Raw genomic sequence first — 26,747 nt, 5'->3', positions numbered from 1 at the left:
AAGTCCTCCCTCTCTCTCTCTCTCCCTCTCTCTCTCTCTCTCTCTCTCCACGCTTATATTGAGATATGAAATGAAATGAAATGGGGTTTAACGTCCTACTGTTTTGCTCCGAACTGGGCTAATGAAGACGGGCATACGCCATACAGTGTGCTATGAGGGAAATTTTGCCCGGACAGCGACACTACGGCCTACTCTTATATCGAATTCCAACTGTCAAGGGATCTTTAACGTGCACGCCAATGTGTACACGGGACCTCGGTTTTTCGTCCCATCCGAACGACTAGACAGCTGTCCTTGTCAGCCCCTCCGTCCTGCATCACTGACAAGGGAGAACCACGCCGGAAAATCAGGATGAACTTTCTCGGCCATATATTGAGATACTTCACGAACATGATTCGTGTTTTAAAGAATAAGTAACCGTTTTGTCGGTCTATAATTATGTATTTTAATAACCTGTTTAGGATCAAGCGTATTGTATTTATCCTGTAATGATGTCACTGAAGTAGAAAACTGATATAATACTGGTTACAAGTTGCTGGTATAATTATCGTGTCCTGTATGGTGCTCCATACTTAATGTTTTGTTATTATGTGCCGTGTGTGAGAAATGTTACTACCGATAATCTGTGGTCCAGCAGTTAGTGTGTGAACAACGCCAGTTATAAGACGGTCGTCAAACTTACTGTGTTAGAACCTCTCTCACCTCTAGACCTGCATGTAACACGGATTATCAGATTTACCTGTTTTACATGAGATTTATATTTTACCTTTAATTAACCCACATTTCAACCTACAGGTAAGATGAATTTTTTAATTTGTTTATTTTTTTCTGATGTATTTTGCTGCATTTTTCTTTCTATATAGATTAACGGATTAAGCTAACCAGTGTATGTATCGTGTTTTTCACCTGTACGTTCAGTTATTTCATCTGTGTTTCTAAGTTTCTAGTTGTACGCATATCGTTAAAATCAGAATTAATGTAATTAAGAAAATAATTATGTTAGTTGTTATAATCAGATTAAATGTTATCATTGCTTTATATATAGACAATGATGGGGTAATTTATCGGTTTATTTGATAAATATCAAAATAAAATATGTGTATAATCGACAAAATCGTTGGGGTGATGGTGTGTGTGTGTGTGTGACTGCAAGGTATTGCCTCATAAACCTATAGGGCCCGGGGTCGATCCCGTTGTTGCCAGCGCATTTCTTCAGAATTTTGCAGCGTTGTTTCCCTTTGCAGATCAGAGGACCTGGCAAGGGACTGGTTCTAGTCGTTCGGATTGGACGAACAACTGGGTCCCGGTTTACACGTTGCTCTTTTCGTAAAAGAACCCTTGACGGTTAGAATTCTACGTATTTTCTGTTTGATTTTCGCATCGAATGTGTTTCTAATGGCACTGTCTAGGCTGTTATACCGTAGCGGTTGTTCAGTCTACAATATTTACAATTTAATAAACATCTACAATATTCAGTATTATCCCTTCGCAAGTATACTGTCTGCGTCAGATGGATTACAAGCGAAATGTTGACCATGTTTTAAAAGTAGAAATAACACGATCAGTATTTATCAAAGATTTTCTTTATATTCATTTATCATACAACGCGATAAAATGTCTTTCAACCCGTGTGTGGTTAGGAAAGTTATATATTCAGATTTTTTATCCAGGTGCAGTAATACATTCTACTGTAAGATAAACGTTAATTGCTTTGAAAAATAGATTCCCTGGATTGGGAGAGAGAGAGAGAGAGAGAGAGAGAGGGAGAGGGAGAGGGAGAGAGAGATGGGTTTAATGTCCACTCGACACAGACTAGGTCATTTCGGGACTAACATATGGTTTAATTTTATTTTATTAATTCGCTTACGCGTAGGGGTCTTTAGCATTGGGAGGAAACCGGGACTAACATATGGTTTAATTTTATTTTAATAATTCGCTTACGCGTGGGGTCTTTAGCATTGAGAGGAAACCGGAGGACCCGGAGAAAACCCAAGAGGTTGGACAGGCGACCCTACTCCCTCCTTGTCACGTACAACCGGAAATTCGAAACCACGCCAGTTGACTCAATGGCAGACCCTATGATACAGCGCGCACATGCTACCCCCTCCCCTAGATTCCTTGGATGTAAGGTCATATGTTATACAGGTCATAGGCTACGGTGTATAAATATTAGGATAAGTACAGAGTAGATGATAAGTTATAACCAGTAGATACATGTTAAACAATAGATATCTCTAATGATAATTATACAATGAACTATATACCTACTGTGAATATATAGATATAATTAGGTGTTTATTCATCCTGATAGTGTTATATATAAAACATGTATAATTCTATATAGATATAATTAGATCTCTCTCTCTCTCTCTCTCTCCCTCTCTCTCCCTCTCTCTCTCTCACTAGCCTTTACTACTGTTGTTATACACATCTGTTAGTGTGCATTATACATCCTGTTAGCCCCATACGTCAAACACCGTGACAAGGTTTGGGAATTGTTAGCCTCATACGTCAAACACCGTGACAAGGTTTGGGAATTGTTAGCCTCATACGTCAAACACTGGAACAAGGTTTGGGAATTGTTAGCCTCGTACGTCAAACACCATGGCAAGGTTTGGGAATTGTTAGCCTCGTACGTGAAACACCATGGCAAGGTTTGGGAATTGTTAGCCTCATACGTTAAACACTGCGACAAGGTTTGGGAATTGTTAGCCTCGTACGTTAAACACTGGGACAAGGCTTGGGAATTGTTAGCCTCGTACGTTAAACACTGGATCAAGGTTTGGGAATTGTTAGCCTCGTACGTTAAACACAGCGACATGGTTTGGGAATTGTTAGCCTCATACGTCAAACACCGTGGCAAGGTTTGGGAATTGTTAGCCTCGTACCTTAAACACTGCGACATGGTTTGACTGTACACAACTACAAGTGTGGCCGTGTACGAGACAGCATATGCTTGCTTTCTACACAATTCAATGGGGTTTAACGTCCTATTTTTTCGCACCGACTGGGCTAATGAAGACGGGACTATATGCAGTCTAATTATTAAACTGTATTTCTTTCTTGAATTATCAAGTTTAAAGTTGACGTCGTTAACACCTGGATTCTGGTCGTCATATTGTTATTATATTGATCATAGAGGTTTGATTGAATTGTTTATTACAATATATTAAAACAATACGTTATTAATCTGACAGGTGTCAATCAAATGACGCAAGTCATTAGATTAAAATAACGTAATCTCTAGTTAGTTATAAAACGATTAAAGGACAACTAGTTTAGAGGTGGTTAAACATTAGATTGTAATCATCAGTCTGGATATTTTATTGATTGAACGAAGAACTGTTCTACTGACATTGGGAAGTTAGGTAAGTCAAACCTCTCTCTCAATAATCCCCGTCCACGATTCATTATAGGTTTAGTCAGATATAGTATGTATTATAGTCAGATATAGTATGTATTATAGTCAGATATAGTATGTATTATAGTCAGATATAATATGTACTATAGTCAGATATAGTATGTATTATAGTCAGATATAGTATGTATTATAGTCAGATATAATATGTACTATAGTCAGATATAGTATGTATTATAGTCAGATATAGTATGTATTATAGTCAGATATAATATGTACTATAGTCAGATATAGTATGTATTATAGTCAGATATAGTATGTATTATAGTCAGATATAATATGTACTATAGTCAGATATAGTATGTATTATAGTCAGATATAGTATGTATTATAGTCAGATATAATATGTACTATAGTCAGATATAGTATGTATTATAGTCAGATATAGTATGTATTATAGTCAGATATAATATGTACTATAGTCAGATATAGTATGTATTATAGTCAGATATAGTATGTATTATAGTCAGATATAATATGTACTATAGTCAGATATAGTATGTATTATAGTCAGATATAGTATGTATTATAGTCAGATATAGTATGTATTATAGTCAGATATAGTATGTACTATAGTCAGATATAGTATGTATTATAGTCAGATATAGTATGTACTATAGCCAGATATAGTATGTATTAATCTATTCCAGGGTTCAGTAGTTTGTTATTCAGATGTAGCACGTCTTAATTTTTGTTTTGATGTGCCCAACCTCGTGGGTTTTCTCTTCGGATTCTAATATTTCTTTCATTTCTAAAGACCTTGCGCTGCAGTTATGCCGGGGGGTTGGATGGTAAGCACGTGCGGGCTGTATCATAAGACCTGTCATTGAGTCAACTGGCGTGGTTTCGAATCCCCGGTTGTACGTGACAAGGAGTAGGGTCGCCTGTCCAACCTCGTGGATTTTCTCCGGGTCCTCCGGTTTCCTCCCACTGCTAAAGACCCCTACGCGAAAGCGAATTATTGAAATAAAATTAAACCATATGTTAGTCCCGAAATGACCTAGTTTGTGTCGAGTGGACGTTAAACCCCATTTCTCTCTCTCTCTCTCTCTCTGCAGTTATGCCATGTATGTGGGTAAGACGCTAAGTGAGTAAGACGCTGGCTCGCTAGCCTGGAGGTCGCGTGTTCGATCCCTGCATTGGCCGAGAAAGTTCATTGTGATTTTCCGACTTGGCTTCCCCTTGTCAGTGCTGCCGGAAGGAGGGCCTGACAAGGATAGCTGTCTAGTCGTTCGGATGGCACGAAAAACCGAGGTCCCGTGTATACATTGACGTGCACGTAAAAGATCCCTTGACGGTTGGAATTCAATATAAGAGTAGGCCGTAGTGCCGCTGCCTGGGCAAAATATCCCTGATAGCACACTGTATGGCGTATGCCCGTCTTCATTAGCCTAGTCAGTGCAGAAAAGTAGGACGTTAAACCCCATTTCATTTCATTAGCCCAGTCAGTGCAGAAAAGTTAAACCGGTGATTGGAGATGTAGGTTAATGAGAGACATGTGGGATCAGGTGTCCGACTGTATTATATACATGGTGCTATTATTCATAACAATATCTATAGTTTGACACATTACTAGAAAATATATCATCAGCTGTCTGTAGAGGGGGGGGGGGCGAATGGTTAGCACGTGCGCGCTATATCATAAAGTCTGTCATTGAGTCAACTGGCGTGGTTTCGATTCTCCGTTTGTACGTGACAAGGGGTAGGGTCGCCTGTCCAACCTAGTGGGTTTTCTCCGGGTCCTCTGCTAAAGACCCCTGCGCGCAAGTGAATTATTGAAATAAAAATTGAACCATGTGTTAGTCTCAAAATGACCTAGTTTGTGTTGAGTGGACGTTAAACCTCATCTCTCTCTCTCTCTCTCTCTCTCTGGCCAGGATGTAGTTTGACACATTACTAGAAAATATGTCTTCAGCTGTATGTAGAGTTGATTATATTCTTATCAAATAAACCTTCATTTCTTATCAAGACATCTCTATATAAAACTAGCCAATCACAGTGCTGTGATGTCGTACACGGAAGTCAGGTATGCTTACTCTTTCCAGAATACCCGATGACGTCATATGTAATATCCACTTAGCCGATAGTCTTGTATTGCTTTTAATATCCAGTTTATTGTGGTTCTCGTTCACTGGATTTTATATGTCTTTTTGAACTGTCTGTACACTAATTTGGGTATTTCTGGATTGTCAACGTTTTTAGTCCACTGTCCAATAAACGATACAAGGTTTGCTTAATACGACGACTGGTAACACTAAACCCAAATAGCTGTTTTAGACTGTGTCTACCAGTAGCGGTTTTAGACTGTATATACTAGGAGCTGTTTTAAACTGTATTAACTAGTAGCTGTTTTCGACTGTATTTACCATTTAGCTGGTTTAGATTGTATATGCCAGCCCGTCTTCATTAGCCCAGGTTAGGAGCAGAACAGTAGGACGTTAAACTCCATTTCATATCATTGTATATGCCAGTAGTTGTTGTGCTTTTCGAGGTTTTGAAAATAATACGCGACACTGTATTAATTAGAAATACATCTTTTGTGAAAAGTTATTTTTTACGATGACTTGAAAATACTTTTAATGTAGGGTTGTCTACCGAGCACAATGGAGCTAATGTTGCCAGAATAGAAACAGGATCTTCATTTGTATATCTGGTTACCTTTTAATAGGAGCGGTTTTACTTGACAAAAAAAGATTTTTATTTAAGAGTTTATTTCATTGGAATAAAAAAACACCCCAGAAGTTTATCTTACAGATACAGCTTTCAATATACTGCCAAATGGTGGTCGTTTATTTCCTTCGAGAATCTGTGGGCTGACCCTCTCCAAGATTCCCCATACGACTTTGTATAGTCTTATAGAAATGAAATGAAATGGGGTTTAACGTCCTACTGTTCTGCTCCTAAACTGGGCTAATGAAGACGGGCATACGCCATAAAGTGTGCTATGAAGGAAATTGTGCCCGGGCAGCGGCGCTACGGCCTACTTTTATATCCAATTCCAACTGCCAGGATCTTTTACGTGCACGCCTATGTGTACACGGTACCTCGGTTTTTCGTTTTCGTCCCATCCGAACGACTAGACGGCTGTTCTTAGTCGTTCGGATGGGACGAAAACGAAAAACCGACCCTATCTAACGGATTGTAGGTTTAATGCTGCTAGCTATCATACAGAGTCGGGAATCACGTGGCTAAGTGGGTAAGACGCTTGCTCGCTAGCCTGGAGGTCGGGTGTTCGATCCCTGCATTGGCCGAGAAAGTTCATCCAGATTTTCTGGCGTGGTTTCCCCTTGTCAGTGATGCAGGGCGGAGGACCTGACAAGGACCGGTGTCTAGTCGTTCGGATGGAACGAAAAACCAAGGTCTCGTGTACAAATTGGCGTGCACGTAAAAGATCCCTTGGCAGTTGGAATTCGATATAAGATTAGGCCGTAGCGCCGCTGCCCGGGCATAATTTCCCTCATAGCACACTGTATGGCGTATGTCCGTCTTCATTAGCCCAGTATAGGAGCAGAACAGAAGGACTTTAAACCCCATTTCATTTCATTTCATTTATTTCATACAGAGTCAACGAGCAAACTATTATAAGACGTTCGTGCATATTTAAATTATATAATACAGTTAGTTGTTGATTGAGATGTTATAATTTTAGATGGCGACGAGCAAGCGCAGCAGGTTTTATCCTTAGAAATTTAAACAATTTCAACATTTTCAAATCAAGTTCTTCGTGTTTAAGAAGTGGTGAACTGGGCAGTCACGACACTTTCTGTTTACTTAAAGATATTCAGAAAAGGATTGTTGAAAGGTTTTTTGTAGACCCACTTCTCGACTTAAAACTAGTTTAATTTATTTCTCACCATTTAAACAAGTTTTACCAGGATATAAGTTAAATATTTAACAATCTTCAATCTTTCACTACTCCTCGTACTACACAACAAGATGTCAGACTTGTAGAGTCATTATAATATTTAAAGCAGAGCCTTCCGGCGTGGTTTCCCCTTGTCAGTGATGCAGGACAGCTGTCTAGTCGTTCGGATGAGACGAAAAACCAAGGTCCCGTATACACATTGGCGTGCACGTAAAAGATCCCTTGGCAGTTGGAATTCGATATAAGAGTAGGCCGTAGCGCCGCTGCCTGGGCAAAATTTCCCCCATAGCACACTGTATGGTGTATGCCCGTCTTCATTAGCCCAGGTTAGGAGCAGAACAGTAGGACCTTAAACCCCATCTCATTTCATTTCATTTTTAAAGCAGAGCCGGGTTAAGATTTTTTTTAGGCCTTACTCCAGGACATTTTTACACTCCGACCACGACTAGATGTAATTATTTAGGCCAACTCAATACTTCGTCAAGGTCACTGAGATGTAAATACGGTTAGGACACGTGATTTTGGCGAGATTGTAGGTTAGGGTTAGGGTAAGCGTGTAGGGCTAGGTCCAGGCTTAGGGTTGGGATTAGCACTAGTCCTGTTTTGTTTACTGTAGTATCCAGCCCCTAAAGCCCATGCCTTAATTCAGTCCTGATTTAAAGTGGAGCGCTTTTGGAAAATCGGCTTGTCAAAATTTCCCTTTATAACATATCGTATTCATGAGCCCAGCCGGTGCAGAACAGTAGGATGTTAAACCCCATTTCATTCACAAAATGCAGACTTACCATCTGATAACACTTCTGGTTAGTAAATTAACTGTAGGTTGATAAGATAACTGATAGATATTTGTCGTTTTATCTCGCACACTGACAGACAAGTTTATTAAATTTTATCATTCTGGTGGTTGTTGGAAACATTGTGACATTCTCCATCTATCTTAAATGAAAGTTTGTTTATTTATTTGATGTTAAATTCTGTGTTTGTTTATCAGCGAGTGAAAGGACATTTTATAAGATATTTTACACGATGATTGATTAACTAAACATTAATATATAAACACGTGCTAATGTTTGTAACCAAAAGAAAGATTGGCTTGTTACAAAGGTCATAAGGTCATCTGAATTTTACAGATCTCCCTTTTCCCTCCCAGTATTCCATGACGTCAACAAGAACAGCGAATAGTGAAGGCTTGACGAATCTCGGTTATATTTGTTATTTTTAAGTCGATATTATGTATGAATTTTTAAACTGATATTATGTATAAATCTGAAGTTTCGTGTGTTGAGATTCAGGGAGTGGTGGGTTTCCGTGGGTCTATATATTACGTGTTTAGTCAACAACCGTTTTGAGGATGGTAGGATTTTATCAGGATTTCTGTTTTAATGTAGGTAGTTCTTATCATCTCCCTCTCTCTCTCTCTCTCTCTCTCTCTCTCAAAACTAGATCTGGTTTGTTTTAGTTTTGAGGATGGTAAGATTTGATCAGGATTTTTCTGTTTTAATGTAGGTAGTTCTTATCATTTTTCTCTTAAAACTAGATTTGAATTGTTAACATATGCAATCTTAAAGGATCATTATATGGGAGATTAGATAAAGAGTTAAAAAATATAATATGCTAAAAATTTCAGTCAAATTCCTCCATTCTGAACCGAGTTATTAGCTTCTGAATTTTATACTAGCCCCGACCATCATTACTAAAGTCGGTACGATAAAAAAAAAGAAAAATAAGTCTCGATTATCCATTTATCGATTTAATTATTTTTCAAAAACTGTATTCCAATCCGCTAAATATCACAGGCTAGCGATGGCATCGAGAGTTGAATATGGTCTGGATACGTTAATTAATGTCTAATTAATAATTTAGATAACATTTCAGGACTAAAGAAAGACCTGCAATAGGCAGATTTGGCTCTTGCTTAATGCAATCCTAAACTCTTTAAAATAGATTGTTATCAAATTTCTGGCCATGAATGCGAATGGGCATAATTATCAAAGTACATGAACTATCTTTAGTTGATAAATTAGACGTGGTATCAGATGTTCTAGGTAAAAGAAATGGCGGTTTATTTTGATTTTGCAGCTTATATACCTTTTGCGTTTTCGAAATTTGATTTCAAGAATTTTGTGTATGAAGAGTGAAGAGCGAACGGTATAATTCCTCATATGATTCTATAAAGTAAATCACACTTCACTAGGATTTTCAGCATTGTTTCAATGGTGCAGGACGGAGGGTCTTATAAGGCACAGTGGCAACGGTCGTTGAGATGGGACGAAAAACCGAGGTCCCTTACAAGTAGGCTACGCGTTGGTGGGCTCAGGAATATAGGATTATATCCTGTAATAAACGTAATGAGATCAATATCAGGTATTATTTAACCTTTAACATAAAACCAAATTATTAGGTTGTTTTTATATATATAACCCGACTTATATTAGTTCTACTGTAAAGGTCAGGCTGTCAAACAGTTGTCAGTCCTTGACCTTTCTAACAACTTCGTTTTAAAAAAACATTGGATATATTGCGTACCGTAGTAATACAGTAAATAGTGTACCTGCGGGGTTGGTACTAAATGATAAGGCCAGCTCAATTTTTCGTCGTAGGTCACGGGATATAAACAGGGCTAGTGCTAATCCTAACCCTAACCCGAACCCTGGACATAGCCCCAATGCTTACCGTCTACAATACAATCTCAGAAACAATCACGTGCCCTAACCTTATTTACATCTCCGTGACCTTGACACAAATTGAGCTGGCCTTAACAAATAGATATAGTCGTACCTGGGGTTAGTGTGCGCACTAATATAAATCCGCTATAATATAAATGCTGAAGATAAAATGAATAAAATATACATGGCTCCTTATGTGTAATTAAATAGTCTCCTAATATTTTTTTGGGGGGGGGGGGGGCACGTGCGCGCTGTATCATAAAGTCTGTCATTGAGTCAACTGGCGTGGTTTCGATTCCCCGGTTGTACGTGACAAGAAGTAGGGTCGCCTGTCCAATCTCGTTGGTTTTCTCCGGGTCCTCCGGTTTCCTCCCACCGCTAAAGACCCCTAGGCGCAAGCGAATTATGGAAATAGAATTGAACCATATGTTAGTCCCGAAATGACCTAGTTTGTGTCGAGTGGACGTTAAACCCATCTCTCTCTCTCTCTCTCTCTCTCTCTCTCTCTCTCTCACTGTAATATGTCCGGTCGGCGGACATTAGCTAAGTGACTATCTTCACATCGACAAGTGAAGTATGGTCGGTCAGTGATGCTGGTTAATACAGTCGTCGAGGTATATTCGTGATAAACGTGATAAAAATCGTTATTAAATTACCTATGCGTGATATGTTTTTTTTTCTTCAGAAAATGTCAATTGTCCCCCGGCTTCATCCAGGATTGATTATTTAACATTTAATTTAAACAACAAAATCAAAACTCCAACGGGAATTAAACGCAATTTTCATAATATAATAGTTTGCAAGGGATTTTACAACGCATAGAGCCTTTAAATATGCAAGTGATACTGTTATTCAAGTTTTACGTGGGGAGTTGAGTGACCAAATAGTAAACGCGTACCCGTTGCATCATGAGGTCTGGTTTCGATTCTCCGCTTGTACGTGGAAAGGAGTAGGATCGCCTGTCCAATTTTGTGGGATTTCTCCGGGTCCCCCGGTTTCCCCCCAACGCTAAAGACCCCTACGCGCAAGAGAATTATTGAAATAAAATTGAACCATATGTTAGTCCCGAAATGAGCTGGTTTGTGTCGAGTGGACGTTAAACCCCCCTCTCTCTCTCTCCCTCCCTCTCTCTCTCCCCCCCCCTCTCTCTCTCTCTCTCTTTAGCTGTACGTTTACCTGTTCAAAAAGTTTAAAGATGTAATCATATTTTGAATTATATTGGAGCCAGCATTAATAAGATATTTGTAATATCTAGATTTGATAAACCATCAGATCTAAGGCAGAGATAAAACAATTGGGTGAAAGTTTTGTAAGTTTTAAGATGTAGATAAAATTGTAACAGGGGTTTGTTAGTATGTTAGACTATATTAATGCTTTTAACAGACCATACGATATCTAGTCTCCGATATCACTACTATGGAAACAGACGTTATACCCACCCTGCGATAGTTTTGTAAGATTAAAGTAGTTGAGTCTCTAACTTAATATCATCCAAAGTCTTTGACATTGAAAACACGAATTATTTGTGAATTTAAATCTACATTGATGTTGTGATCTTACCGGGAAAAGATAGGCTTCTGATATCCACTATTTAAGACAAATTAAACACGAATTATTTGTGAATTTAAATCTACATTGATGTTGTGATCTTACCGGGAAAAGATAGGCTTCTGATATCCACTATTTAAGACAAATTAAACACGAATTATTTGTGAATTTAAATCTACATTGATGTTGTGATCTTACCGGGAAAAGATAGGCTTCTGATATCCACTATTTAAGACAAATTAAACATTTTACCATTGGTACACGAATCGTGTACCATAATGCGTTTCAGTGCCATTAGTAACAAGGAGCTCGAAGAAGAGGCTAGACATATTCCACACGTCATGTCAAACGTTGATGTCATATTCTTATCTGGAGAGCATGCACAATAAATACTATCGGTGTAGACTGGAATAACCAGACGCTATAGAGATCGCCATTTGATTGAGACATCTGGCGTTTTCCGCCGAACGTAACTGATCAGAAATTACAGTAAAAACAGAAACGATTGAATATAAATCAGTTTATATACATTCATATTACATTATTATATGCATTGCGACCCATTTGTGTCAATTTCTAGCTGCCAAAGAATAGCGATTTAGCTCCTTTAAGATAATGGATGAAAATTATCATGCTGTTGAATATACAACTGAACCATTTTGACATAGATCAACATTTAAATACACTTTGTTTGCCGTCGTCGTCACCCCTACCCGTTCGTTTGTTATCATATCAATTCTGAACCAAATCGTCAAGCGAATAAACTGACAAGCGATTTCTGACAATTATTTCTAGAGTTAATGCCCCTGATTACATTGGCAATTCCCTGTTGATGCTCTAAAAGTAAATATCTGATAGCTGTGAAATCTGTATGCATTGTTTGAACGATGTCCGTGTTTATTGTCGTCGATCAATATTGGTTGAGCTCTAGATGTGATCGCCTTTAATTAGGAGATAAACACCAGCTGTTTAGAATTTAGAGGATCGTTAATGCTCATTTGATACCGCTTAAATCTAGTCTAGCTGTAAAGAATCAAATGAAGATTAACAACCCTATCAATTCTCAGTTTGACAGGGGTCATATTTTTGGGCTACAATATTCCATAACAAAATACCTTGTTAGTCCCCAGATAATATGAATAGTGTTTTGGTGAAACCTTAACGATACATTATGGGAGATTCGATAGCGAGTTGACAGTTCTCACTATAATAGTTAAAAACTGAATAATGTAAAGGCAATTTGCTGAAAATTCCTTTCAAACTAATCCACTATAAGCCGAGAACTAAGCGATTGAAATTTCCGCCTAGCCTCGGTCATCATTACTAAAGTCAGTACGATAAACAGCATAGTCTCGATTATCCAGTTAATCGTTAAATCGTAAACGAAAGTTATGCAGTAAATCGGCTCATAATCCACTAAAGATCGCAGGCTAGCGATGCCATCTAGAGTTGATTATGGTCTGGATAGGTTAATTAATGTCTAATTAATAATTTAGATAACATTTCAGGTCTAAATAAATACCTGCAATAGACAGATTTAGCTCTTGCATAATGTATGTTTAAAGATAATAGCTGTCTTCTAACTTTCTCTAGATCATGTATGTATATAAGTATATTTGACTATGTAGGAAAGATGTTAGTTTGTGTATCGTCTCCACCCTGTTAGTCAATACACCTATGGGTTCAAGAAGTAGAACGAATTAAAGATACACTAGTTAAGATTTTAATCAAGAGTTGGCCATTCTTGATATAACAATTCAAAGATAGACGATGAAAAAAGAAAATATTGAAAATTTCAGTCAAATTACTTTATTCTGAACGACGTTATCACTGTTGAAAGTTTGGACTAGAAATAGGCATCAACTGTCTCCGCACCGTCTCCGAGAATTGCCGATCCTCTCCGAGAATTGCCGATCGTTTGACTGACAGACGATATCAGTAACATTATCAAGTAACATTCTCAATGGCTACGGTTTCCTCGATTGTCAGTATTTTCATCGTCAGTCTCCAGGAGTGACGTCAATGATTAACGGTAAATGTTAGGTTGGTCAGCCATTTAATGGTTTAATTATTAAATAGACGACTGTTTAAATTCAAGCTGTATACAAGCGAACCGAAGGTCTACAGACTTGATTTTGAGCTTGTCCTGTAAATAAAGGTCTAATTAATAATTTCTATAACATATGAAACCTAAATAAAGACTTGCAATAGGCAGATTTAGCTCTAACTAATGTATCTTTAAGATACAATTTGATTGTGAGGAGATGGTTGATCTCTAAATAAATACATCGAACAATGCAGCAACTTTGCTTTGTAACTCACGGTAGCAGATATATTATATAGAACATCTTCACGAGCGGGCCAATAACTTTACACTGCCTCTCACAGTAGTATATATATTATATAGAACCTGTCCATCATACACCTCGCAGTGTTTCGTTTGATTAGACCTGATCACACTTAACACTGCTGTAATGGGAGCAAATTTCTGTTCCAAACTATGACTGGTCAATAACCCGATTAACAACCAATAACTAACTGCGTAGCAATATTATTAGGCTTTAAACAGAGCTCCAAATTGGACCAAATATGTTTACATAACGTTACGTCATGACTCACGATTTTTTTACGCACAATTAATCAGTGCATACCAGAATATTGCAGAAAAACTAATTGCGTGACAAACGAGGCTATCAAAACGAATACAATGTAAACAATCCTTACACCTTTTTTAATACCTTATATCACTGTCCAAAGTTTTAGGGAACACCCCAGATTAAACGAATGGCTGTCACGTTGCTGTACTTGGGATAGATTTGATTGAACGGGAGGAATAGACACACTCCCTCAAAAGCTCAAGTATCAGAAGTCAATCCAGCTATGGCCAGAGATATACTTATATAGAACCTGTGCATAGACTGGTGAATAACTTTAAATCGCATCTCACGCTAGTAGATATATTATATAGAACCTCTCCATTGACGTTCGAATAACTTTACACTATATCCCACGGTAGTAAATATATTATAAAACTTGTCCTTGGACGGTCGACTAACTTTACTACAGAACAAATATAATATATTTCGTTTTGAATGTTTATTTACAGGAAACATAAAGATATCAATATATATTTGAGTGTAAAAGTTATAAATAAAGTCGTCAACAGTAAATCAGAGCTATTTTAGACTACAATTATTCATTGAACGAAAATATGTTAAGAAATTTTACCCTTTCATTCATTGACTAAAGAAACACACCTTTTGACGTTTAAGTTAAAACGCCTATTGACTCTATCCCACCTGACTATGAATACTGAGTGTCGTGTAAGAGAGAGGGTATGTTTGCTCCATCTAGAACACCTGTTACCACTTTTCATGAAGTGATCTCATGACTAACAAACTTGTGTTGTACTCTTTTAGTTGAGCGGAGCCGCGCCGGCTCAATGAGTCGGTTCCTTGTTCGCTAACTAGGAGGGCCTGGGTTCGATCCCAGTCGTGGCCGATAAAGTTCCCCTTGGTTTCTCCTTGTCAGTTGGGCCGCCAAGTAGTTGACGTCTCTGAGTTGGAACAGTCTCTTCTAAAATGATTGAGTTCCCCACAGGAAAAATAGGCACCGTTATTGCTATTAAAGGGGTGAAATGAATAAGTTCCCCTTGGTATCCCCTTGTCGGGGGTCATGGTGGCTAGGTGGGTAAGACGCTTGTCTCGCTAGCCTGGAGGTCGGGTGTTCGATCCCTGCATTGGCCGAGAAAGTTCATCCAGATTTTCCGCCGTGGTTCCCCCTTGTCAGTGATACAGGACGGAGGGCTTGACAAGGAAAGCTGTCTAGTCGTTCGGATGGGACAAAAACCGAGGTCCCAAGTACACATTGGCATACACTTAAAGATCCATTAACAGTTGGAATTCGATATAAGAGTAGGCCGTAGTGCAGCTGTCCGGGCAAAATTTCCCCCATAGCACACTGTGTGTCGTATGCCCGTCTTCTTTAGCCCAGTTCGGAGCAGAACAGTAATGACGTTAAACCCAATTTCATTTCATTTCATTTCGGTGTCCCCTTGTCAGTTTCTCTCATAGCAATGCAGACAGGATGGAGTAGTACACCAGGACATTAAACCCTAATTTCATTTGCAGTTAAATACGTGTGGTGCGTGAATATCATAGTTGGATATAATTTGTGTTAATTTGGGTTATCACATGGTGTATTTATGTACTGTTTGTTCTTTGTTTTTGGTGACAAGGTTTGTTGCATTATCTGTTTCTAGGTTATACGGGGTTCATTGTTCTCTAGGGGGGTTGGGTGGCCGAATGGTTAGCGCGTGCGCGTTGTTTCATCTGCTAAAGACCCCTACGCGCTAGCGAGTTATTGAAACAAAATTGAACCATATGTTAGTCCCGAAATGACGCCCATCTCTCTCTCTCTCTCTCTCTCTCTCTCTCTCTCTCTCGTTGTTCTCGGCCTGTGAGGTCCATCAACTTCTGTATATATCTATTTACTTAATAGTTATTTTTTTCCTCTTCAAACTTTATAATGTAAATATTTATATTTAAAACCACAAGTTCAATCCTCCACCAGCAATAAAATAAAGATAGGCCTACATGTGTAGAATTATTTCCTTGTTTAAATAATCTAAAAATAGAGATGAAAATTGGATATCGGGTTAATTTAAACAGTAGGCAATATATATATATATATATATATATATATATATGGTGCATCACATTAGAAACAAATCAAGCATATTGATTTATTTTGTTTAAGCCGTGAACAATTTCCTTCTTTGTAGATGGAGTTGGATGGCCGGAAGGTTAGCACGCGCGCGCTGTATCATAAGGTCGGTCATTGACTCCTACGCTCAAGCGAATTTTTGAAATAAAATCGAACCATGTGTTAGTCCCGAAATGACAACCCCGCCTCTCTCTCTCTCTCTCTTTGTAGCTCTGTGTAGTTCTACATAATATTATTTTGACGAAAGATAACCTGAACGGTTTCATCCTGCCAGTGGCTTCTTTTAGTACACATTAACGCGTACATAGGTGGACTGTGGTTCTGCGCCCCATCCGACCGACGGCTAATGAGACTGAGACACCGTGGCGCCGACAAGACTCCATCATTCACCACTTACAAAGGGGATGTGACTCCATCATACACCACTCACATGTGGACGTCACTCCATCATTCGCCACTTACAAAGGGAATGTCACTCCATCATACACCACTCACAAAGGGGCGTCACTCCATCATACACAACTTACAACTGGAACGTCGCTCACTCTATCATACACCACGGACAAAGGTCACCCACTCTATCACACACCACTGACAAAGGGGGCATCAGCCCATCATTCACCACAAATAAGGTGACGTCACTGCACTAAACACCACTGACAAGGGGACGTTACTCCACCATGCACACTCGAAAGGAGACGTCACTTCATTATACACCACCGGAAAGGGGACGTCACTCAACCATACACCACAGGAATGGATACGTCATCCCATCAAACACCACTAGCTACTGGACGTCAGCCCATCAAACACCACTATCAAGGGGCCGTCAGCTAGTTAGACACCTTGGCCCTGACAAGACGTCCCTCCAGCATACACCACTGACAAGGTGACATCTCTCTATCATACACCATTGACAAGTGGACGTTACTCTATCATACACCACTGACAAGGTGCGTCACTATCATACACCACTGACAGGGGGACGCCACTCTATCATACATCACTGACAAGAGGACACCGTTCATCATACACCAATAACAGAGGAAAGACCAGGCTGGAAAATCCCGACCAACGTTCTGAGCCAACATCGGGATCGAACCTAACTCCTGAGTCAGTGTGCCTGCGCAATACTCAGTATGTCACGGTATTTAGAAGAATTATAAACCGATAATTCAATACAGCACATGTTGCTGATTATAAAGTAAATTCTGTTAGAAGTGTGGTTTTTTTTCAAGTAGAGCGACAAATCTATATTAATATCTGTTATATATTGATCGGACAAATATCTTAATAATATGTGGATATCGATAGCTCGATCTGTAACATGTCGTGTAACAGTCCGACTTGATCCAAATTAAATATTATACTTCTTCGATTATACACCAACATATGGATACCTGGTTGGGACAAGACCGAACAAAAAACACTGTTCCATTATTATATTTTGATAAATGGCACTCAAATTCATTTTATACTGGTTACAACCAAAGTTCGATAATCCGATCCACGCACACTGTCAGCGACATAACCCATTTCATTTATTACTCTTCCACATTTAAATGTGTTCTTATATTGTTGTCACCCCACCCTTCTCTGCTCTGGAAGACTTCCAACAATTAGATACATGTCTGCGATATCACTTCGGTGGAAGCGGACGTTAAATAAAGCTATTTCACACACCAATAGATACATTAGTTATTGTTCATACTCACTTTTGCAAAAACAAATATCTTGATGGCGTTTTCAGGGCGCCGTGACTGATGTGTGCCTATGTTTCGTTTCCTGACATATTGGTTATTGTATGTCCCGTTCAGCCGTTTAGTGCCTTGCTATTGTAAGTCTAAGAGATATATACTAAAGACAGCAGACGATGTATGTTAGTTATTGCCCATGTCATAAGGGAGGGAGGGAAATGGGGTTTAACGTCCACTCGACACAAACTAGGTCATTTCGGGACTAATATATGGTTTAATTTTATTTCAATAATTCGCTTGCGCGTAGGGGTCTTTAGCAGTGGGAGGAAACCGGAGGACCCAGAGAAACCCTCGAGGTTGGACAGGCGACCCTACTCCTTGTCACGTACAACCGGGGATTCGAAACTACGCCAGTTGACTCAATGACAGGCCTTATGATACAGCGCGCACGTGCTAACCATTCGGCGATCCAACCCCCCTTCCCATGTTATAGTCGTGTATCTTCAGGGTATTATTGCCCGTGTTATAGCTGTGTATCTTCAGGATATTTTTACCCATGTTAAAACCATATATCTTGAGGGGATTATTTAGGAAATGAAGTGAGTATTACGTGAAGTAAAAGAAAATTGATTGGCCAATATTTTCACGTAGCCGCAAGCTTTAGGTTAAATCATTAGAACTTATAAATAATCTTTGTCCACGATTCGTTAGACGTCTAGTCAGATAGGGTATAATCAGGGGCCTGTTTCACGAAATTCTAACTAAGATATAATCCAAATTTTAGTAATTTGATTGGATAATATTAGATTGATTTTAGTGCTTAGCCAATCAGAATTGAAGTATCTAATACAATTTGGATTTTATCTTTAGTTAAAATTTCGTGAAACAGGACCCAGGTATTCCAGGGTTCAGTAGCTTCTTATTTAGATGTAAAATGTATTAATTCTTGTTTTGTTGTGCCTAACCTCGTGGGTTTTCTCCTCGGATTCTACGATTTCTCTCATTTCTAAAGAACATGTGCTGCATCTATGTCATATATTAGTCTTAAATGATACAACCAGTCGATTATAAGGGACCGAGGTGATACAATTAGTCGATTATTAGGGACCGAGGTGGTACAATTAGTCGATTATTAGGGACCGAGGTGATACAATTAGTCGATTATTAGGGACTAGTCGATTATTAGGGACCAGTCGATTATTAGGGACCGAGGTGATACAACTAGTCGATTATTAGGGACCGAGGTGATACAACCAGTCGATTATTAGGGACCGAGGTGATACAACCAGTCGATTATTAGGGACCGAGGTGATACAACCAGTCGATTATTAGGGACCGAGGTGATACAGCCAGTTGATTATTAGGGACCGAGGTGATACAGCCAGTCGATTATTAGGGACCGAGGTGATACAGCCAGACGTTATTAGGGACCGGGGTGATACAACCAGTCGATTATTAGGGACCGAGGTGATACAACCAGTCGATTACTTGGGACCGAGGTGATACAATTATTAGGGACCGAGGTGATACAATTATTAGGGACCGAGGTGATACAATTATTAGGGACCGAGGTGATACAATTAGTCGATTATTAGAGACCGGGGTGATACCACCAGTCGATTATTAGGAACCGAGGTGATACAGCCACTCAATTTACTGTGATTTAAACATGGTTTCAAGTTGAATTGATATAAATATAGTGATGATAAATATTTCTTAATCCTTTCAATTATTTTCGCTAATCACCTTGTAAATAAATAACCCACTTTGTACATATAACATGTAATTGTCTGTGATATCACTTCTGTGGAACCGGACATTAAATAAAGTTATTTCACGCACACACACACACACACCTCACCTTGACCTGATATCAATCATGACACAGACATAACATCAACACGTCTGGTCAACTCTCTCACCTTTAACATAATTTATATTTTGACTTCTGGTTTATGTTCAAGGCCGTACCACACTTTTCCTGGCTGCTTTATCGTCAAATATTCAGGGCCCTTACACACTGCTTTATCGTCAAATATTCAGGGCCGGTACAAACTGATCCAGCTTTATCGTCAAGTATTTAATCAGTTGTCATTAATCAGTGTTTCGCCACACATCCACAGACCCTGTAGATAGTAGAGATCTAACAGACAGAACATGTAGATACCGTAAATAATTAAACATACATTATGCAAGAGCTAATTAATCTGCCTATTGTAGGTCTTTCTTTAGGCCTGAAGTGTTTTCTAAATTAGTAATTAGACATTAATTAACTTATTCAGATCATAATCAATTCTCGATTGCATCGGATTTCTCCGATATTAAATAGATTAGAACATTTCAACCATATTTTGATTTAAGCTAAAAATGGAGGAGCGAGACTTAGCCTCGAACAACCAGTACGGTGGTTGAAATTATTCCACACGTCTTGTCAAACCTTCAAAGGCTAATATCTTCGCTCGCAATAGTGTAATTTGAATGAAATTTTCAAATTATTTATTTTACATTATCTATTTTCAAACTATTATAGCAAGAATGGCTAACTCTTTGTCTAAATCTTACATAATGTATCTTTAACGGTTTGTTCATATCAGAAATACTTGTTCGAGTTCTCCGTTTTATCTTCAAGGTGTAAAGAATGTTTTTACATCACCCTTCAGGATGGCTTGTGTTTAACTATATAAGCTTGCGATGGTCTACCGAGTACTTACAACTTCTGAATTCCAAGTCTAGTAAGCTTTTTTTTATAAAGTTAACCCTGTATTTCAATATAAAAACATGGATATGCTTACTCATTCTAAAACACATTTTACAAATTCGACGCGCGTCAGGGTGTAAGTAACCATTTCATAATCACCCGATACCACGATACCACGTTCCACCAAGGATTTTTTCTCAACGATCATTTCCGTTGCAATCTGATTAAAACACAGATCCTATTTCGTTTCGTTTTTATAGTTCAAAATTTCGTTTTACTTGTCTTTACTACACCAGGACCTGGAAGAGTTGTTATCATTGACGTGTGCTGAATGATGTGAGCTATTAGCCAATGAAACGGTCTGTTACGGCGAGCTTTAGGCGTGTTTTGCACGGAACTGTGGGTAATCCACTCGTAACATCAATGCTGATTGGTTAATCAAATGTCTGACGTCATAGGGTCAAAGGCCGCTCGTATGACCTCTGACGCGACCTATCGCGACAAGCGGTCAGATCTTCATGTAGTGTAGACCATCGAAAGTATAAAAGAAAGAAACGAAATATAGATCTGAATTTTGATCAGATTGACTTCCGTTGTTGAAGTTGCTTGTTTTTAGCGTTTTAGCGATTTATATTTTTGCACTGAATGGGACCGATTGATGCACAATTTCAATTTTTAAATAAATTTTTATTTAAGTATAAATAAAATATGCAATTACTTTTTTCCCATCTTCGGTCATACAGGTTAAAACCACAAAGTTTTACATTTTGATGTTGAGTTGTTGACGCCTAACCGACAGAGTTGTTATTTGTCTTGTGTGAAAGATTGAATTGCTTTATTAGTACAACCGGTTTCCCCCACTGCTAAAGACCCTTACATGCAAGCGAGTTATTGAAATAAAATTGAACCATATGTTAGTCCCGAAATGACCTAGTTTGGGTGTGTGTGTGTGTGTCTCTATCTCTCTCTCTCTCTCTCTCTCTCTATCTCAGCCACCACGACTCTTTCTATTAGGACAATAATTTTATTATCGCCTGAGCGTGAACTATGTACCTTATAGTCGTATATCATCTTCTTATGTCACCCAGCAGACAATTATATTTCATAGATAATTAGCTACCGCTTGAGATAATTTCCGCTACCCGACTCGACGCCAACCAAGACGCCTTTGTACCGTGTCAAAATGTTATCATGATTTGACACTAACAGGATTAACATGAAAAAAACCGGTAATAGAAAATGTCTACGATATTATTATATCATTCTTTCTAGCACCTTAAGGGATTAAATACACTCCCATCCCAAGCCTTACTCTGCAAATTCCCAGAACACCCGCGCTGTGGGAATTCCGCTCTGGTCACAACGTTTCGGCCTGTGGACCGCAGACATTAGCTCGCGCGGTCCACTCCGCTCACAAGTGGCCTTCGCGCACAAGATCTATTTCTCTCCCCATCCAGGAACCCACCTACCCCCCCCCCCACAATCTATAATCCATCCGCGCAATTCAATCCAATACATTACATATCTTAAACTAGAATATTTTGAGGGCTAAAAGATAACGTAGCATGTCGATAAATTTTGGGAACATTTAAAAAAAAAATGTATTTTAAAATTTCAACAATTTTGATTTTGATAATGTGACCTTTTAAAGTAAACCAGGGCAAATAAAAACGTAATATCATGCATGCCCTGAAGGGTTGAAGTGTAATGATATATATTTCACGTCGAGAAAATTAGGAAACGTTTAGATAATAATTTTGATACTTATCTGGCCATGACTTTGATATCCGTATGATTTAACCTTTATAAAATATCAAACGAAAAAAAAAAACCAAAAAAAAACAACCCAACAACCTAGAAACAAATATTAAAGAAATAGATCAACCATTGACCGTTGTGATATATATTTTATTGATACATTTATTTTTGCTTTGTTCAGTTTATAATACATGTAGAAAAATCAGGTGTATTGGACAATAATAGATAGGGCCTTAATTAAAAGTGCTATATGTAATAATTGTCCAGTATTTGAACAGGTTTGGGCTAGTTTTATTGACCCCTGTCCCTGTTCTTTTACCTTTTTTGAAATGACCTACAAAAAGACGTTTAACATCTTCCATTATTTTCCCAGTGTTACGTTATAGTCATTTTCCCAGTGTTATGCTAAAGACATTTTCCCAGTGTTACGTTATAGCCATTTTTCCAAATAAATACGTTAAAGCCAATTTCCCAGTGTTATGTTAAAGCCATTTTCCAATGTTATGTTAAAGCCATTTTCCAATGTTATGTTAAAGCCATCTTCCCAATGTTATGTTAAAATTAAAGCCAATTACCCAGTGTTATGCTAAAGCCAATTACCCAGTGTTATGCTAAAGCCAATTTTCCAATGTTATGTTAAAGTCATTTTCCAAGTGTTATGTTAAAGCTATTTTCCCAGTGTTATGTTAAAGCCCAATGTTATGTTTACGCCATTTTCCCATTGTTACCTCATATCCGTATTATATATATATAGTGATTATTGGCTTGTGTTCTTGTTATATAGACATAGCCAGTTATATATATTCAACAAACTAGTTAATTGTCTCGATATGAATATAAACGGTGTTGAATTGTACCCGATCAGACACTCAATGATCTTTACTTCTAGACTTGACTAGATCGATTTCGTTTTGTTCTTTAATTATTTTCATTACAGAAGTACATTGATATTTATTTGTATCAACCGGGATAATGAAGTGAGGCGTACGCCATGCGGTGTACTATTTGCGATAATGGGACATTTTGCCTGGATAGCGACACAACAACCTAGCCGAATTCGATCTCTTAACTGTTCTTTTACATGCACGCCAGTGTCACAAAGTGTACATGAGACGTGATTTTTATCACATCACCCGAATAACTAGACGCTTTTCGATCTGATTAAAACACAGATCCTATTTCGTTTCGTTTTTATAGTTCAAAATTTCGTTTTACTTGTCTTTACTACACTAGGATCTGGAGGAGTTGTTATCATTGACGTGTTCTTCTGGATGATGTGAGGGATTAGCCAATGAAACGGTCTATTACGGCGAGTTTTAGCCGTGTTTTGCACGGAACTGTGGGTAATCCACTAGTAACATCAATTAATTGGTTAATCAAATGTCTGATGTCATAGGGTCAAAAGCCGCTCGTATTACCTCTGACGCGACCTATCGCTACAACCGGTCAGATCTTCATGTAGTGTAAGCCATCGAAAGTATAAAAAAACCGAAACGAAATATAGATCTGTATTTTAATCAGATTGGACGCTATTCTAGGCGGACACAACGCTGAAAACGTTCTCAACAAACATTGGGTTAGGCCGAACCCTAACCCTAACCCTAACCCTAACCATGCACCACTTAGATCTCAGGGTACCCTTTTGACATTTTCTCATCAAAATCGGATAATAAAAAACTGACGACTCTTTCAATGTGTATTACAAGGTATGATCGCAGTTGTGAAGGAATTAAACACTCGATGCCATTTCCGGTTTGTACTGGCGGTTCTCATGGCTATCAACCCGTCAGTAATCTTTGTATCTTGGACATCAAAGATGATTGAAAATACCACAATTTATCAATTTCTGTTAAAAGTTAAAAAAGGGGAGTCTTTCAATTATCTCTACAGCCCACCATTATCCACCGAAGTTTATTTTCCGATAATTAATTTACGAATCATGAAAGAACCCGATTTGTAGTTTAATGCGTGGTTTCACAAATTCATTTTGACATTTAGTTATAGTCGAATTATTCCGATTTTGACTAAAAATAACCCGTTAGGTTTACGGAGGCGGTGGTAATTTCCTGACTTTCGACATCAGATTGAGACAGAAATCTTCCACTTTGAAAGATTTCAATTATTTTAAGATGTTTAGAATTTCCAGCATGAAGACAAAAACCGGAAACTAGAAACGTGGAGCTGAAGATAAAACGCACACGAACCAAATTTTCTCTATTCTGGTAGGCTAGTAGCAATCTGGTTAAAATACAGCTCTATAATTCGTTTCGTTGTTTTATACTTTCGATGGCCTACACTACATGAAGATTTGACCGGTTATAGCGAAAGATCGCTTTAAAAGTCACACTAGCGGCTTTTAACCCTATGACATCAGATATTTGATAACCAATCAGCGCTGATGTTTCTAGTGGGTTACCACAGTTCCGTGTACCTCACGCCAACAACTCGCCGTAACAGACCTTTTTATTGGTTAATCCCTCACATCATTCAGAACACGGGTTATATAACAACTCTTCCAGATCCTAGTGTTGTAAAGACAAGTAAAACGAAATTTTGAACTATAAAAAAGCGAAACGAAATAGGATCTATGTTTTAATCAGATTCGGCTAATAGATAATTCAGTACAAATTAACATTGAATTGTTTTGCTTATATATTATAGATTTTACAACAGTCTATCGTAACTGAGAATTAGTCGATCCATGGATGCTCTGGCCCCCCATATATTTATTTTTAACTAAAACATTATTCGAGTACAGTACACCCATTTTCAGATTTTAAACGATAAAAGTTGTTTCATATCATTTAAAAATACTTCTTGTCATATATTTTGACAATTGTTATAAATTTAGTGATAAACGTATTTCCTAGTTGTCTCTCCCTGTAACCTAATCTTATTTTTATTGTCAGAAAAGTTGAAATTATTTAAAAGATTTATTGATAAATGTCGACATAAATCCCGATATAATATGTGATAATAACATCTGTAGATAAATCATCTTTTATCTACTTCTATCTAAAAACGATAAGAAAGTAAATTTCTCAAATTGTTGAAAACGAAATGAAATAAAATAAATATTGTTGACAGAAATGGCTGTTTGTTTCACTGATGTTACACACGCGCAGTATTTAACAACTCCAATCTGATTAAAAAACAGATCCTATTTCGTTTCGTTTTTTTATAGTTCAAAATTTCTTTTTTCTTGTCTTTACTACACTGGAATCTGGAAGAGTTTTTAAATAACCGGCGCTCAGGATGATGTAAGGGATTAGCTAATGAAACGGTCTGTTACGACGAGATTTTTGGCGTGAGGTGCACAGAACTGTTGGTAAACCACTAGCTAGAAACGTCAACGCTGATTGATTAATCAATATCTGACGTGATAGGGTCAAAAGCCGCTCGTATGACACCTGACGCGACCGACCTCTACAACCAGCTAGATCTTCATGCAATGTAGGCCATCAAAAGTATAAAAAACGAAACAAAATATAGAACTGTATTTTAACCAGATTGTGGCAACTCCGGATGCAGCAAAGAATTTATTTCGTTAAACCCCATTTAATTTCACATTAGGCGACATTAGGTATCAACCCCAAATAACCCTAGCAAGCAAACACGTCGAAATTTACGAATATTTACTTCCCAATTTAAAATTCAGAAAGAGAGAAAGCCATTTTGGGACTAAAATATGGTTTAAATTTATTTTCAATAATTCGCTTACGCGTAAGGGTCTTTAGTTATGGGAGCAAACCCATGAGTTTGGTCAGGCGACCCTACGCCTCGTCACGTACAATCGGGTGACCGAAACCACACAAATTGACTCAATGATAAACCTTATGATCTAATGCCCACCCTATACCCCCCCCCCCCCCCCGCCAGTAATAACTGAGAGATAAAGCGTTTATGTAGATTTTTTGTCAAGCGCTACGAGCACAATTTTTATGGAGTTTTGGCGCTAAAGAAATATGTATTGTTATTGAAATAAAGATATACCCTGTTAGTCCCGACATGACCTACGTTCAACCCCGTTTGCCACCCACTTCTTTACAGGCCAATAACACCAACATGTAAAACATGTTTTTATGTTGCCCACAAAAATATAAATGAAACGAATTTAAACAGGGTTTAACGAAACGAAAAAACGAAATAAAATGGGTGTTCAACGTCCTACTGATCTGCTCCGACTGGGCTAATGAAAACGGGCATACGTCATACATTGTGCTATGATTAAAATTGTGCCCGGACAGCGGCACTACGGCCTACTCTTATATCGAATTCCAACTGCCAAAGGATCTTTCACGTGCACGCTAATGTCCTTTTCAGAGACCCTATCCTGCACCACTGACAAGGGGAAAACACGCCGGAAAATTCC

At 38.2% G+C, this 26,747-nt stretch overlaps 1 long non-coding RNA gene across 1 annotated transcript in view; it reads left to right on the top strand.

Annotated features, from left to right (window-relative positions):
- The first annotated feature begins 604 nt into the window (after positions 1 to 604).
- LOC126828898 (uncharacterized) overlaps positions 605 to 26,747 on the top strand; it is a 48,123-nt gene continuing 21,980 nt past the window's right edge. The window contains exon 1 of the long non-coding RNA XR_007683279.2: positions 605 to 795. This is a non-coding gene — a long non-coding RNA (uncharacterized LOC126828898). The remainder of the gene's footprint in view (positions 796 to 26,747) is intronic.

The sequence above is a fragment of the Patella vulgata genome, chromosome 7 (genome assembly GCF_932274485.2).
Source record: "Patella vulgata chromosome 7, xgPatVulg1.2, whole genome shotgun sequence".
In the NCBI taxonomy this organism is placed as follows: Eukaryota; Metazoa; Mollusca; class Gastropoda; family Patellidae; genus Patella; species Patella vulgata.
Note: the sequence above shows the minus strand (reverse complement) of the source record. Positions and strands in the feature narration are given on the sequence as shown.